Below are 16845 nucleotides of genomic sequence, written 5' to 3' on the forward strand. Positions count from 1 at the left end.
TTGATGCTTCCATGTCCCACTCTCGCCAGTGTGGGGAAGCAATAAAAAAGGCCAATAGAATGTTGGGTTATATCTCTAGGTGTGTGGAGTTTAAGTCAAGGGAGGTGATGTTACATTTATATAATTCCTTGTTAAGACCCCACCTAGAATATTGTGTGCAGGTTTTGTCACCATACCTTAAGAAGGACATTGCTGCCTTAGAAAAGGGGCAAAGGAGGGCTACGAGAATGATTCCTGGTCTTAGAGGAATGTCTTATGAGGAGAGGTTAGCTGAGCTGAATCTGTTTAGCCTTGAGCAAAGGAGACTAAGGGGGGACATGATCCAGGTCTATAAGATTCTAACGGGTCTGGATGCTGTTCAGCCAAATGACTATTTCAAAATTAGTTTAAATACTAGAACTCGTGGCCATAAGTGGAAATTAGCGGGAGAACATTTTAAAACAAATTTGAGGAAGCACTTCTTTACGCAGCATGTAGTTAGAGTACGGAATAGTCTTCCTGCTAGTGTAGTGGAAGTTAAAACCCTGGGTTCCTTTAAATCAGAGCTAGATAAGATTTTAACATCTCTGAGCTATTAGTTAAGTTCTCCCCAAACGAGCTTGATGGGCCGAATGGCCCCCTCTCGTTTGTAAATTTCTTATGTAACTTATCTTATGAGCCCTTTACTCTACTGAGATTATTCCAGGAGAGTAGACATCCTTTGAATGTCTTACTCTATTATGCTTAATTAATGGAGTTGTCAAGTTGATTAGCAAGTAATTTGAGTAATTTGATAGATACCAACATTCTACGTTTTACTGTGCCCCTGAAACCACAGCTTGGTTTTCAAAGGCCTGAAGTCCTGGAAGGGAAACATAGAGTGAATAAAATGTACCATGTACCAGAGGGGGGAGAATTGCCATTGGATTGGGGCCGTGTTTCCCCAGGAATGCTACAGGAACAGTGCTTTGGCCTTTTCAAACTGTGCCAGAAGCATTTAAAGTCAAATGCTGATCATCAGCAGTGAGTTCAGGATGTCATAACTGATTTCACGTTACCGTCTGGCATGAGCAACTTGAGATTAACCTAACTGAAATGGACTTTTCAAAAATATCATTGCTGTGTTTTTTCACACAATTTTTTTACACATTAAAGGACCTTGTCTCATTTCTATCTGCTTTTATCATTGTATGCTTTCCTTGACAGCCTGTTTAGTTACATGATCTTTATTTCCCTTTAGTTTCTTCTCAGAACCATTTGTGGTATAGCTGTTTGCAAAGCCACACTGTCTGTATTCAGCAGTAGAACAATGGCTTTTCAGTGGCTAAATTCCAGCCAGAGAGGCTCTACAGAGAGAAAATGAAGTTCCATTGGCTGATGAGACAAGGAGGGCCTTTGCAGTGAAAATGTGCATTTCACTTGGCTGAACCTTCTGGAGGTAGGGCCATCAAGCAAGATAATGGGGTCTTATTGGTTGAACTCTGAACGGGGGTGGACCCAGGGGGCAGATGAGTGCATTGTGTCCTCTCCCTTTGTCCTCCTCCCTTGGATAAATGGCTTCTTTGTATTTAGTTGAGATCACATGCGCTAACATTTGCTCAGCTTTGACATTTCAACATGTGCCTTAAGTGACCCCTCGGTAAAGTGAGAAAGCTTGCAATGGAACTTGCAGGTTACTGGGAGCTGTGGAGCATAAGCTTCTTCCTCACTGGATTATAAGCGTCTTCCTCACTCACATTAGGTCACCCTAGATGAAGGATGAACTAACTCGGGCAGACCCACCCACCAGGCAAAAGAGTGTCATGTTCCCTCTGGGTGTTTCCAATGCTGCTCAGACATGTCCTAATCTAAGATAATGTCACGTGTGCTACTGACTCTCCTGAGATGCTTAGCTGAGCAAGAGTCACATGACCCATTGTTACTCAAGGAACATGCCCCATTTCTGTCACATGTAAGTGAGACAGAAAAACCCCAATAAACATGTAAGTGAGACAGTAAGACCCAAATAAAACCCAGCAAGTGCTGGCTGTGGACACAAGTTCTTGTGAAACTGATTTACCGCATCCAGAGACATCAGAGGTCACCTGCTGCACATAGACAGGCCCCATGGATGTGAGGACAGGGCAAGGTATGGTCATGCTGCTGAGCATGCTGCAGGTGGATCACACAGCTGGGCATGCGAGCGTGAGTACAGGATGAGGTACAGTGAAGGATGTGGCCGGGAGGTTCATGCAGCAGGCCATGCGAGTATGAGGATAGGATGCAGCACAGTGAAGTAAGCAGTGAAGGTTGTGGCTACACAGCAGGCCATTCAAGTGTGAGGATAGGACGAGGCATAGTGAAGAACACAGCAGTGTGGGTGACACAGATGAGTGTGCAAGTGTGAGGACAGGATGAGATACAGTGAAGGATACAGCAGGGTGGATCACACAGCTGAACATGTGTGTGAGGACAGGATGAGGTTCAGTGAAAGACAGTGAATAATGTGGAAGGACTGGTCATGCAGTTGAGCATGTGAGCATGAGGACAGGGTGCGGCACAGCAAAGGAGACAGTGAATGACGTGGCAGTGCAGGTCACGCAGCCGGCCATGCAAGTGTGAAAACAGCACAAGGTGCTGTGAAGAATGAGCATGCAAGTGGGAGGACAGGATGAGGTGCAGTGAAGGACACAGTGAAGAATGCAGCAGGTGAGTCATCCAGCAAGGCATGGTGACGACAGCCTCCAGAAAAGCCATATTAGTGCACACAGTGCGCATCGCACCACACAGATTACACCAGAGAGTTATTTTGGGAATGAGTTGCACCCTTTATCTTTGCAGGACAGGATGGATGGTGGATCGCATGAGACTCACCACATGTTAGGCCATTTGTGAGAAACAAAGCCAGGGCAGGAGTCATAATGAACCCCAGTGGGAAAAAAAGTGCTGTGCAGTTTTGGACAGCCGACTGCTAGCCAGTGCAGCAGGAGAGCATCCCCCTCCAGGTACCATCCTGCCCAAGGTGTACCTCAGCCTTAATCTCGATCTGCCTGGTACAGGCTCCATCCCACCCCCCCTCCACAAGTTGGAAGATAGATGGTGTATTAATATCAGATGTACATTATACTTAAAAATAGAGGGATATTGTTTCCCTCCCAGGCAAAATGCCGTAATCATTTATGCTGCTGAGACTCTTACATGGGCATTACATTTATAATGATTAATCCATAAAAGATTTTTAGGGTCTGTAATGTCCATGTGTATCAGAGGCCCAGTTTGACTTGCCTGGCTACACCGGTTCTGGCTCATGGTGATAACGGCAGCCCATCGGAGCAGCTCTTTGCTTGGGATAACACTCTGTCACCCCCTGTCTGCTTAGCCTCATTATCGCCCGATGTGATTGTCCCATGAAAAATGACACCAGCAATGAGTGGTGAAGGCATCAGGGGACAGGAATAGAGCCAACTAGCCACAGATTGGCGTGTGGGAAATATTGGAGGGTGGTATCATTGCTGGTATAGAATGACCTACTGTAGATCCGTACCCATACATGCTGGCAGGATGACCCAGGTTGCCATGGAAGTTGATTATGTCTCAACTCCAGTTCTGGAGCTGTGAAGCAAAATGTAATAACCTGTGATTAGTCTGAAGTTTGGGGCACAGAGTGATCATTGCAGTCTCACAAGCACTCTCACAGAGTCACACACCTGCCTTTGTTCACCTGTCACTGTGGGAACTGCACCCTCACTGGGGGCTATATGACTCCCAGCTCCACCCTAAACATAAAGTTCAGTCACTTGTTATTTACTTTAAATGAAACTGATTAGCAATAAATGTATTTTCCTGGGTTCACTGTATTTGTGAGGACATTTTCCTGTTTGTCATTTGGAAATGCTATCATGCATTAATTCATATGCGCAGATACACACAAAGAAGTGTTTAAACACACTGATGTAGCAAAACTAAAATAAAAACACATATAAGCATATACATGTATACATAAAGCCACATTAACATTAAAACAGCACACACACAAACATCAAGACATAAATACCTGTTCAGACATTAACTTGAAATTTTTATTTTACTTATTTTATTTTTTTTTTTTCCAAGTTTCAAGAAAACTTTATTGTCTATTACAAGGTGACAGAAATTCTTCTGACACACTTATATGCTTGTGCAGTACAGATACCCACATCGTTGCCTTCACATACATTCCATTTCTGAGTACAGTACATGAATAATTCATATGGATGGAGTTAAACTTTATTTTATACACGATACAAGCAGACAGGGTTGACATCTACAGACATGACTTCACTGCTGCCAAAAGATCCATAAAGTGTCATTAGAGCTCGTTACGATGTTCTCGATGGCTCAGGGGTCAATGTGCTGGGGCAGCTGATCCTCTGGAGAAAATCAATATGTCCCTCTACATGGCTTCAGCTAATGAGGAGCCAGGCTGACTGAGCAGGGATGACTGAGGCCTGGTGTTCAAGCCCATCCTAACTAAAAACATACCGCTTTATTGCTCACAAGCTTATGAGCAGGCTGCACAGTCCATAAGTTCAGCAAGCATCCTGCATAAAGGCCTAGGCTGTCCCTTAAAGTGTTTGAATGGCTCCTTTACCAATCAGAAGTGAAAGAGGTGGGTCTTGGCATTACCAAGTAATATTAAAGCATTGTAGTTTGGTTTGAAACTCTTTTGAGACAGTGAACTGAATATTAGTTACTGACTAAAGAAAAGAATATTTGAACCCCACAATTCACTGTGATACCTAAGCTCACTGGTACCCAACCTTGATAACCACAGATCATTTGGAGGGGGTGGGGATACTGGCAGTAAACCTTGCAATTTCAGAACAGATGAAGGCATGGCTTGAAAATATAAGGTTTATTTTTTAAAATTAACCAACCTCTCTCCCTGACTCCCAGCATTCTGTGATCCCCGGGAATACTGGTCACAGACTGGAGCCAAGTAGTGGACCAGGGGTTATGAATCCTTTTTCTAAGCTATATTTCTCCTGTCACTTGGTTAATGGACTGAACATATGATCATTTGCATTTACATTTACCAGGAGAGGCCTTACTACCATATGCATCTGTGCGTGTGATCACAATGAAATATACCTACACAGGAGGAACATAGAGGAAACACACACATATATAATGCAATAGTGTAATATATAAAGGACATGAGCAAAATATCATACATTTAAAGGCAGCATTTTAAAAGACAATACGAAGTAATTGCACATAAAATAAATGATGATTATGGAAAGTGCTTCAACCAACTTGCCAACTACAAAAGTTTCTGTTTTTAATACCCACCGTTTCATTAAGTAACACTACAGAACTCAGAGCAGAAACATGTTTGGGAGATGCCACAACCATGTGAACAACAGTGAAAATAGTGAATCGAGATCAGCTCAATCGTAATCTCTCACCCAATCCATCTCCAGTCTGTCTTAGAAATGCTTAGTCAGCTCAGGGTCAGGCAGAGCTACACTTGTGTTTGTGGCTGTATTTTTATTTATTGGATTTATTGAGCAAGGACAGCACAAAAGACAATGTTACATGTCAAAAGAATGCAACCGTTGTTTTGTACGGAGGTTTTCTAGCCAATGGCTAATTTGCAAACCTAGTCCTTGGTTGGACTTTTAATAACAGACAATAACAGCAATTATCGTCACACACACACACTCTCTCTCTCAAGAAATTAGTATAAATTAAGTAATATAACTAATATGAAACATCAGTGTTCACAGATTTACTTTTGTTTCAGCCATTTTTTCACCTGGGAGTTAAAGACCCTAACATTCGTTAACAGTATTATTGCTGATGGTAAATTATTCCAGATCTGGGGTCCTTTAAATGAGAACGAGGATTGACCAAATGATGTTTTGTATTTTGTTGGTTTACAGTCTCCATTTGCTGCTCCTCTTGTTGGAGCTCCTGTGCTGCTGGCTTTTACAATCATTCTGCTCACCAACTCTGGGACAAGGCCATTGAGGCATTTGAATGTCAGTTTTATAAAAAAAAGTAGTTTTTAAAATTGTTAAAACTTAGGAGATCGTACTTCTCCTGTATTTTACAGTGGTGCCACTTTATCGGTTTTTGGTCCAAGACTTTTAGGGCTTGTTTGTAATGACACTTCACAGGTCTTAAAGCAGATTGAGTTGCTTGGCTCCAAACAATTACACAGTATGAGAGGTGAGACAGAATCATGGCATGCAGGTACAACTGGGCAGCTTTTACAGATAGATATGGTCTTATCAGACGGAAACAGTTAAGGTTGGTCTTAATGGTTCTGGACACTTTCCTGATGTGAGACTCAAATTTAAGGTGAGAATCCAAAACAACAGCCAGATATTTAAACTCATCCACTTTCTGAATTTCTCTGTGATCAATGACAATAATAAAATTATTACAGATTTTACATCTGATTGTGAAACAAATGGAAACGGTTTTGATGTGGTTCAGAGTCAAAAAATTATTATTAAACCAACGAGATACTCCCACCATCTGTGTGTTCAGCAACTCTGCAGCCTGTTTAGAAGTTTTTGCAGTAACATAGATGACGGCATCAGCTGTGTACATTTGGCACTGAACACCTTTACAACCGTCGGGTAAGTCATTAATGTATAAACAAAACAGCAATGGTCCTAAGATGGAACCTTGTGGAACTCCCATTGTGCAGTTTTGAAAGCTTGATTTAGATCCATTAACTCTGACACACTGTTCTCTGTGTTCTAGATATGACCTGAACCAGTTAATGGCTGTCTGAGAGAAATTTAATTTATTGAGTTTATGTAAGAGCATCTCATGATTCACTGTGTCAAAGGCTTTTTTCAGATCTAAAAAAACTGCTCCAATTACATTACCATGGTCTAGAGATCTTTTAATATTTTCGGTGAGGTAGGCGGTAGCCAGTTCTGTTTGTGTACATATTTGCGTGTTGTTGTGTATCCTGTGAGTACATGTCTCTCCATTTCCTTGCTCCCGGCAGAGGACTACTCTGAAACTCCCGTGTGTGTGTGAGCACATGTGCCTCTCCATTTCCCATCGTGGCCCTGCTCCTTCTCCTGCTCAGGCAGAGAGCTCCCCTGAAGCTCTTCCCTGCTCACTGGCCTGTGACAGGCCCATGATGGCTGTGCTCATCATGGCTAGGCAGCTCATTACAAGGGTCTGGATTTTATGAGCCCGCTGGCAGATATGGGGTAGGACAGAAGTGTAAATCAGGCAGTGGCAAGAAGGAGGCTCAAGCTGGGCCCTGCCGGGCAGTCTACAGAGCCAGCATGGCAGTCAGTTTCCACTTTTGGCATTCATGAAAACATGTAAGGACTATCACTGGTGCTCATAATATGTGAGCTTGACACTCAACAACCCATCTCACTGATATTGGATGGAGAAGATTGAGAAGATGTTGTGTTCCTGTGAAATGCTTACTCACAGTTCCTGTAGGGCTGGCCCCTTCCCAATGAAGCAGCAGTGATTTTGAAGCAGAATCATCACATGTAAGTAGCTACATGCAGAGGTTACAAGCAGAATCAAACAGGAGGGGGAGCCCTATCAGGTACACAGCGGGTCCTGAATAAGCTGCTCTGTACATTAGTTTAATGCTTTAAAATATCAAGTTATTTGTGGATTCTTCACGTATCTTACACAATACTTACATCTAGCAGATTAATAGGTAACAATAAGTGAAATTATTCAAAGTACACAAACATGGGACAGAAATCAAGGCATCCTGTAGGAATATCTTACACACTACCGAAATGAATGAAAGCTAATGAAAAACATGACCTTTTATTGAACTGTTCACATTGAATATTTTACTAAATTTTGGGACATTAACAAAAAAAGATCATTCTACAAGGGTAGAGTACAAACTCAGACAAGTGGCTGGGGCAGATCCAGGTTAGCCGGTAGCATGGAGTTTAGGTGGTCCTCCAAGGAGGCCGACGTTTGATTATCCCTCAGCTATCTGCATCATCAATGGTGCTTTACTTCTTGGTGGGTGAGAAGTATGTCATGATTGGAGTACTATAAATATCTGTTTCTGAATGAAATAGGATGCTTTCACATGTAGGCACATGTTTATAGGCTCCAGACCACATGTAGGGCAGGGATGTGATCAGACCTTGTTGCGAATGCCTTTTATGGTGTATTTTTCCAGGCGTTCCCATGTCAGCTATGTAAACTGTTTGCATAAATTGTAAGTTTAAAACTGCAAGAAAAAGGAGATGCGTGTTGTGTAAAATGTTAAACCACTCTGTTATAAGTACCTTTTGGGGAATTATGTTAATCTGCTTCCCAGTTCTGGATATTGTAGTCTTTTACTACAGTCCAAAAAGAAATCACAATGTTATGCCAGAACTGTGAAGCCTCTACCCTAATATAGACACCACACCCAACTAACAGGTAAAACATGCTTAATGCATGACCCCAGCACTCAGTTATCCTGTATATTGCACTCAAAGTAAAACATATATATAATGTATAGACCAGGCAAGGCATTGCTCTTATTGGCAAAACCATCCCTCTGTCTGACACATGACTGGCTCAACCGTGGATGTCACTGGCTGAGCATCTCTGCCCATTGGCTGTGGCCCTTCACCTGGGAAACAACAGGAAAAGCCAATTAGTACGGTAATACAGTTAGACACAGCTCATTTTCTACCTAAAAAGTCAAGTGTGTAACCGCTATGCGTTTTTGCTGGCAATGTTTTTGTAGTTTTAGGGTTTAGATTTTAACAGTGGAATTTCATTTATATTCTTACCTCATACATTTTTCTAAATAACCAACCCCCATGCTTGACACCATTTTCTTTTTAAGATGTTGAAAGCAGAAAAATCAATTGCTGTAGATTTTCCTCAGAAAGATCCCCTATCAGCCTCTGCCCCACATTTCCACTCTTCAGCCCCCTATTAAACTCAGCCAAAGATGTGGCGCACGCACACACACATATATACTATATAGAGAGGTTTTAATTATATCTTTGTGGGGACTTCATTTCCATTCATTTCTGTGGGGAAACTTCTAATCCCAACATGATGACCTTAACCCCTAGCCAGTCCTAACCCTAACCATGAGTAACCAAACTAAATACGAGACTTTTGGCATTTTCAGTTTTTTGCGTAGCCCCTCCCCGGCTGGCGTCACCTCTATTTGGAGAAAATTAGCAGACATAGACGTGGCTATTGCGTTCAGGTTGACCACAGTTTTAATCTGTCCATTTCAACAGATAAATTAATACGAAGAATACTCAAAGTCCATGTTTCGCTCTCAAAACAGCACACAGCCACAGTTAGCTGTTTACATTTTAAGTCAAGTCCATATAAACATATTTGATGAACTTTTTAACAATTGATTGTTTTAAGCACTAGCCGCAGCATTAAGTTTTTCACACTCAACACTTATCTATTAAATGTCAGGTTTTAACATGTCATAGCGCCAATATACTGTTTTATACATTACAATAAAAGAAACAAACAGACTTGAAACAGTCATAAACTTGTACCGGCCATCGCATACACTATATATTAACTCCCCGAGGCGCGCGGCTGTAAAGTAAACATTCACCATGAAGGCGCGACTCGCGCCATTTTAGAGATTCGCTCATGTTACCAAAACAGAGTCTAACATTACATTTACATCACAGTACATACATTAATTCACCAACTGAAACGTATCACCCGTGCAATTACAATTATTTAGGGACAGACATTTACTAACCTATTTGGAGAAAATGAGCAGACATAGGCGTGGCTATTGCGTTCAGGTTGACCACAGTTTTAATCTGTGGTTTCCGACTCTGCGCATGCGTTTCTCCATAGCCTGGCGTCCCCTAATGGAAGGGAGCAAACTGCCTCCAATATCATTAGTGATTAATTAAACGTATTGAAACAAAACTTGTGGGTTCCCTTATTTTTATTAAAAAAAAAAAAAAAAAAACTTATTTAAACTTATTTAAACTTCCTTTTAACAATTTTAATAGCAACTTTTTGAACAATTAAATCTTTCACCAATTCTACAAGCTTCTATATTTACTTATTTTTACTATCTTAAGAAATTATTTTTCTGTTATCAGCCTTAACCCTTTACAATTGCATTCATAGATATTTATGGTCTCCATAATGTAATATAAACACAATACAAACACACACACATAGGAAAAGCCTTATCCACCGCACAGTGCCATGAGACACTAAACCTCTGTCACTGTAAGATAATAGTGACTTAACATGGGACATGCTGTATGGCACTTAAATATATGGAGATAGGCTCCCAGTCCAAGGACAGGCTCCTAGTCCAAGGCGGGGCACTCACACGTATGTACAGTGACACGCCAAATCAGTCTCCAGTTCAGCTCAACTATCCAATATCATTGTTTCATGCTGTTTTAACCAGCACAGAATCTGCCACTTGGTCTCTATGACATTGCCTGATCCTGGCAGCCTCCTGTGACAATGGGTGGGTAGACAGCGGCGGGGGATCAGCCTTGTGTTCTGGAAAACAGTGCCCATAGACTGACCCCAGGGCCGAGAGACAGAGAGAGATCCTCGGTTTCTGTGGTAACCTCCTGTGGCAGGCTGACATTAGCTCTATAGGGATAGTGTGGGAAGTTTGGATATCCGGCAGAGTCTCAGAGTAGCCAGTTGAGGTGGTTTGGACATCTGGTGTGGATGCTTCCTGGGCGGCTACCCGGAGAGGTTTTCCGTGCACGTCCTACAGGGAGGAGGCCCTGGGGCAGACCCAGGACTCGCTGGAGGGATTATATCTCTCAGCTGGCCTGGGAATGCCTCGGCATCCCCCCAAAGAGCTGGTAAAGGTACCTGGGGAGAGGGAGGTCTGGGTATCTCTCCTGAAGCTGCTACCCCCGCGACTCGAACCCCGGACAAGCGGAAGTTAATGGATGGATGGATGGTGTGGGTGTGAGTGCACTCATCAGTGCCCTTTTGCTCTGATTTTTCCTTTTGCGTCCATATTTCTGTCTTGCAATGATGATCATATATTATATTTTATTGTCTTTTCGAGCTGCATTCAATTGTATGAAAGGTGCTATACAAATAAAATTATTAAATTAAATTACCTAAATGACTCTGAATATGCTAAGTGAATTAAACACAGTGAAACACATTTGTCATGTGAGCAAAAAAGATCAAAATAGGAAATGTTTTTTCTAATTAGGACACCTACTGCATAACCACTTTAGGCCAGGAAATGTAGTGGGATGAATCTACTAATGGCTTTAAACCCCCTGTAGGTGGGATCACTGGGTCCTGAAGATGACTGTTTGGTTTAACCCGATCCACTCTGGTTAATTCATTGGTTCCCACAGGGTTAATCTCAGCAGTGATTGGCTATATAACCCCATCTATTGCTATGAAGCCTCTCTAAGCATCATAAAAGCTCTATAGGGGTGTCTCAGAGAGCTATGTGCTAAGTGCTCCAGAAAAGCTTCTCCATCCTGAATTCATGAATGATACTCCACTTTCCGGCTTCTCAAGGATTCTGGCTGGAATCCAATTCCATCTACAGCATCTGAAGACCCAAGCTGGGTCAGGTGTCAGTTTGCTGTAGTCTTCATAGATCCTCACACATACACACACACACACACACACACACACACACACACAGGGTTAGCATTCAACTAATCTCACCCTTGGGAAGCTTGCTGTTAGTGTGTTCCTCTTTCTTTCCCTGCCAGAAGTGGGCTTGTCATGCTTCATTTATTTATTTATGTCTTTGATTGATCAAATGGCTGATCTAATTTGTCTGCATCATTCCTGTCCATAAAAGCAGCTAAGTGAAAAAAATCAATGTAATTGTATTTCCCCTGCTAGTTTCTAAATACAACTATGAAGAATCCCTGATAATTACACAAAACAAAAAAGGAATAATAATAGGAAAACAAATAATCCATCCATTCATTACCGTAACCGTTTCATGCCGACCAGGGTTGCAAGGGGGGGGGGGGGGGGGCGGAGCCTAGGGAACAACAGGCGCAGGTGGGAACCAACCCTGGGCAGTCGCCAACACACTGCAGGGCGCACACATTTACACAAGTATGGGGCCAACCAGATTCGCCAATTAACCTACCGTGCACACTTTTGGACTGTGGGAGGAAACTGGAGCCTCCGGCAGAAACCCACGCAAACACGGGGAGAGCATGCGAACTCCACACAGAAAGGTCCTACGGCCGAACCAGGGACCGAACCCAGGACCTTCTTGCTGTGAGGCAGTAGCGCTAAGCACTGCGTAGCCCAAAACAAATACAAAGTAGAAAATCATGTGGTTTAGAGCAACTGATAGATTAGCAAAGGTAAATGTAATATTATAACTGACAGAATTATAAATAATGTAAATTACCAATATACTGCACTTCATCTTAGAAAGATGATTATAGTTTTTCTGTGTATTCTCCTTTGTCCTGCATTTTTCTATCCCATTCTCACTCGTTTTATACCATGTACAAAAATATATTATATTATATATATATATATATTATATATAAGTTAAAGCCACCTTTTTGGGAAGTTTTCCCTCAGCTTTCTACATTATATTCCATTGCAAAGCACTGAGTTATTGTAAGAGTGCCTCTGTTACTGGGACTCTTAGCAGAATGAGTGGATTATTATTACAATATCATGGCATACAGATATACCCAAAGACTTGCTGTGAATTTAGAGAAAGTGGGCCATGCATGAGACCACATGAGGGCTATTCCAAAAGCCTCTGTCTGCTGTAAGATAAGGTGGTGTAAACAGTGATAAAATACTCTGTTCTTGGAAGCTAAACAAACACCCAACTCTATATATTTCAATGTGAGCCTTGTTTTCACTCTGTAGACCTCTTGATCCACCACTAATGTAGTCAGCCTTGGTTAAATATAGGTATCCTTTGGTTTTGGATGTACTGTTTCAGCCGTAAGTCAAACACCTTTACTACAATACTTATTTTTGTGATGTTTATGTAAGAAGTGCTATATTTCCTCTGCAAATAATCTTTGGTGTAAAGTTACCCCCCTAAGCCACAGGGACACTGCCCATCTCTTTAAGTGAGATGATTGTCATTTCTCTCTGGCGACAGGAGGCAGATGGTCACACTGAGTCCTTGAGAAAGCCTTGGCGTTTAGCTTGTGGGGCCCAGGTGTCATCATGGGTGATCCTCCATAGTCCAGTTATATTAGGAGTTATTTTTCATTTGGAGCTCTCAGACTAAGGAGGTAGGGGGAGGGGGCTGCACTTCTTGGTGTTAAAAAAGACACACAAGATACAAAATACCTCCTAAACAGTCCCACAATCATAAATAAATCATATATAAACAGAGATATGGACCATCTCATTGCAAACAGCATTTCAGGACATGATTCAAATGTGCAAATTACACAAGAAGCATCGGACTGTCTACATAAAGGAAATGGTAAAACGCTGGAGAAATGTCGGCTGTGCCCCGATAAAGCATCGGTTATCTCGGTGCATGGGTCCATACGGTCCATTCCTACTGATCACGCCCAATGTAAAGCTCGACCGGAGCCCAAACGTCACCCCTAGACATCCAATCGGACCGGGCCGTATAAAACACGCAGTTTCCTGCGCTGGGATCATGCTGAGGTACGTGGGCACAGCTGACAGCTTTCATGCAACGTCCTTCCCCAACTGAAGGAGCTCCTATACGGATAGTTTGCAATTTGGCCCCGTCCGACACGATGGCGGAGATCACGGGAGTCCGAAGCGGAGATGAGATCCCGGCCCTGGGCTTGGATGTGTCTGAACTCGCCGTCCAGGAGAAAGCAGGACCGCGGCTGTGAAGCGGGGATAGAGGAGTGACAACACCGCGTAGTCTCTCTGCGATCGGCCGCTCTTACACGCCCAATCGGAGCGGCAGCACTAAAGCGGCGCCCCTTCTTAATTTTAAAGGTGAGAGTTCCTAAACCGTGAGATTTCCGATAACGAGGGATTTCCGAAACCGTGGGATTTCCTATACTGAGGCACCATTACAGTAAGTGTTACAGATGCCACCTGGTCCCTGTTTTTGTTAATCTCATTGGTAAATTTTGCGTAATCGTATAAAGCCTAGAAAATCCCGTAGGCTATTAAATAATTCGTGTATGATAAATGATGCGTATTTATCTTGTTATTGGAAATTAAGCATAGTTAGGTGGGCTTGTTGGTCGTGCTGATTGCGCTCTTTCTTTGGCTTTCCCCACCGTGTTATTTATCGCCGCTGGTTAACGATGCGTCTTATTGTTTCCATATTGAATGTTGCCGTTTTCGTGTACACCCGGGCGCCCTTGCTGTTTGTCAGCGACCCCAGCATGTCTGTGAGTCATTGTTATGTTGAGAAATGAAAATGGTGGCCTTTCAGCGCGTCTCGCTGTCATATTTCCCCTGCCTGTAAATATATGCCGGATCCATAAATGAATTTGTGTCCAGTAATTGAAAATTCACTGTAGTCTCGGAGGGATCGGTTTTGAGCACGATATGAAAGGCAGACACTGTGGTGGAAATATGAAATTGTGCCTTTCATTGTGTCCTTTCATTGTTCACCGGGGTTCTCATGGTGAACCACCCCGAACGATTGCATACATCTTACGATGATAAATGTCGCAGTATTACCCATATATCCGGCAACAATACACTGACGGTATAATACAGTAAAAAAGAGCATTATTCATGATGTATTTTCCTCTTGCCACTAAAATCTCTTGCCCAAAATCTTCCGTATACAGTTGGATGCAATATAATTACTTAATTTTGTATGTAGTGCTTTGGTTTTTGTGAATTAAATGTATCACCGATTGATGTTAATGCATGTTGATAATCGATATAATGTGATGCTTAAATCCGGTATAATCACATTTGTCTAAATTCTTGTTCGAAATCCTAAGTGCAGTAATGGTGGAAGGCTAAGGGTCTACAAATGGATGGACCATCCCGCCGGTGCTTGTCCATAAATATGAACAGATGCTGAAAGAAAAGACTGCCATCAACACAATAAATAATGAGTTTTGATTTTGTGTGTTTGGACCATGTAGCTCTAGATAAGAATTTTTATTCTGTATCACATTTACATTTATTTATTTGGCAGGCGCTTTTGTCCAGTGCGACGCACAAGTGAGGCAGCTATTACATAACAAGCTTACAGCTGTCAATGTGCCAGCTTTTGTATCAGTGCTGCTAGGCTGAGCTCAGTGATTGACTAGATGCAAGTGAAAGATAGTTGTGGGTTCAATTGAGACATTCTGATGCAGCTTAAAACCTTGCGTCAGAGATCCTACACAAATATCAACCAAGTGAGAATTTCAGAAAATAGGTCCAAATTTAATACACAAAAACACAGGGCATCAGTACAGCCAAGCAAAGCACTTCAATGGTAGGCTGTGTGGACTTTCAGCTGGTGCTGTATAGCAGTACAATAATAATAATAATAATTGATACTTTATTGATCCCCGTGGGGAAATTGTTTTTACGCCTCCCTCAACTTGCTCTTTGCAGAGTAAGTTGTCTGTGAAGGGCAGCCACATGTTGGGGCGCCCAGGGAGCTGGGGGTTAAGGGCCTTGCTCAAGGACCCACAGACGTGCTGAGGCTGGGTTTGAACCGGCGACCTTGTGATTACAGGTACACAGGCTTAGCCCACTGAGCCACACGCTGCATGGGATTCTGTGTATATTATTATTATTATTAGTATTATAATAATAATAATAATAATAATAATAATAATAATAATAATAATAATAATATTTTTTATTAATATTATATTTAGTACTGGCCAACACTTGTGTATGAGCCTTTGTATCTTGTAGGGAAATATGTTTGCAGAGAACATTGCATAGCTGGCTGGCTGTGACCAGTATTGGACTGGGATTAAAAATCGGCCCTGGCCTTTTACCCACACAGGCCAACCACACATGCATTCCTAATCAAATTTGCTGATGGAGGGAGTCTCCCATGACAAATTTTGATGACCCACTGGGAAAATGTCTGGTATGCCAGATAGGCAGTGATGTTCGATTAGTTCTGTGATACTCTTAACTCTTGCATCTTGCCTGGTTTTCCGAAGACTTTACCCTGTTTCATAAAGAGGATTTTTGCACATCCATGGTGCGGGCAGTAGTATGGATTATGTCTGCAGTAAGATGGGTTGCTTTGTACTGGGATCATCTGAGTGCGGAACTGGAGGCTGTTTGGGGTGCTTAGCTGAGTGAGATGTTCTCCTTTGTTTGCTTCATCCCCAATGGACCAGGCATAATAATGGGAGGCAGGGTACGGGGGATCTGCTTTTCCGAGGCAGTGAAGGCTTCCCATGTTAAAGGGGATGGGCTGTTTTCAGAAGTCTATAAACCACGTTCCAGGTCTTCAGCGCGGGAAGTAACATCTGGGCCGCAGACATTTGAAAGGACATTCCATGGTGAACCGCCCCGGTACCTCAGGAGGCTGCGATTAGCTTTAACGAGGAGGCCGATGCTGGGGACTTTGGCCCCAGAACTGTCAAACAGAGTGGGAAGCAGAGCTGTAGGACTGGAACCCAGGACAGCTACCTTTAATGAAGCTGCTTTGGGCTCCTTGTGTCTCTGCTGAGGAGGTGGCTTTGGTGTTACTGCGGTGTTGGGATGCCACTGTGGCTGATATTTTCCTGTGCCTTCATCTTGGGGCGTTTTTCCACCGCACCAGGTACCGTACTTTCGGTACTTCCATAAAGTGCCGAAAGTTTGGTACTTCTTTCATGTCGGTTTTCCACTGGCGTAAAAAATGGTACTGGCGCCAAATGACATCATCAGTGACCGCTCCTGACTGACAGCCCAAAATTAAAACTAACAGTTGAGGCTGGAAAATGCATTTTATTGTTATGTCAGCTTTTTTTTATTGATACTTTATTG

General features: G+C 42.6%; 1 protein-coding gene and 1 long non-coding RNA gene across 8 annotated transcripts in view; one reads left to right on the forward strand and one right to left on the reverse strand.

Moving 5' to 3' along the window:
• Nucleotides 1-7751: 7751 nt before the first annotated feature.
• On the reverse strand, nt 7752-9794 carry LOC140586969 (uncharacterized). The gene is made up of 2 exons (XR_011988744.1): nt 9698-9794; nt 7752-8578 (listed from the first exon to the last, which is right to left on the reverse strand). It is a non-coding gene; the product is annotated as an uncharacterized lncRNA (long non-coding RNA).
• A 3708-nt stretch (nt 9795-13502) lies between these two features.
• LOC140577513 (protein-methionine sulfoxide oxidase mical3a-like) overlaps nt 13503-16845 on the forward strand; it is a 55529-nt gene continuing 52186 nt past the window's right edge. For 2 of the 7 annotated variants that reach the window (XR_011988740.1, XM_072708512.1), the window contains exon 1: nt 13508-13884. The gene's annotated coding sequence lies outside the window, so the exon portion shown is untranslated. Of the gene's footprint in view, nt 13885-16845 lie in introns of all 7 variants that reach the window. The other 5 variants (XM_072708513.1, XM_072708514.1, XM_072708509.1 and 2 more) reach the window with 4 other exon arrangements.

The sequence above is a fragment of the Paramormyrops kingsleyae genome, unplaced genomic scaffold (genome assembly GCF_048594095.1).
Source record: "Paramormyrops kingsleyae isolate MSU_618 unplaced genomic scaffold, PKINGS_0.4 ups109, whole genome shotgun sequence".
Classification (NCBI taxonomy): Eukaryota; Metazoa; Chordata; class Actinopteri; order Osteoglossiformes; family Mormyridae; genus Paramormyrops; species Paramormyrops kingsleyae.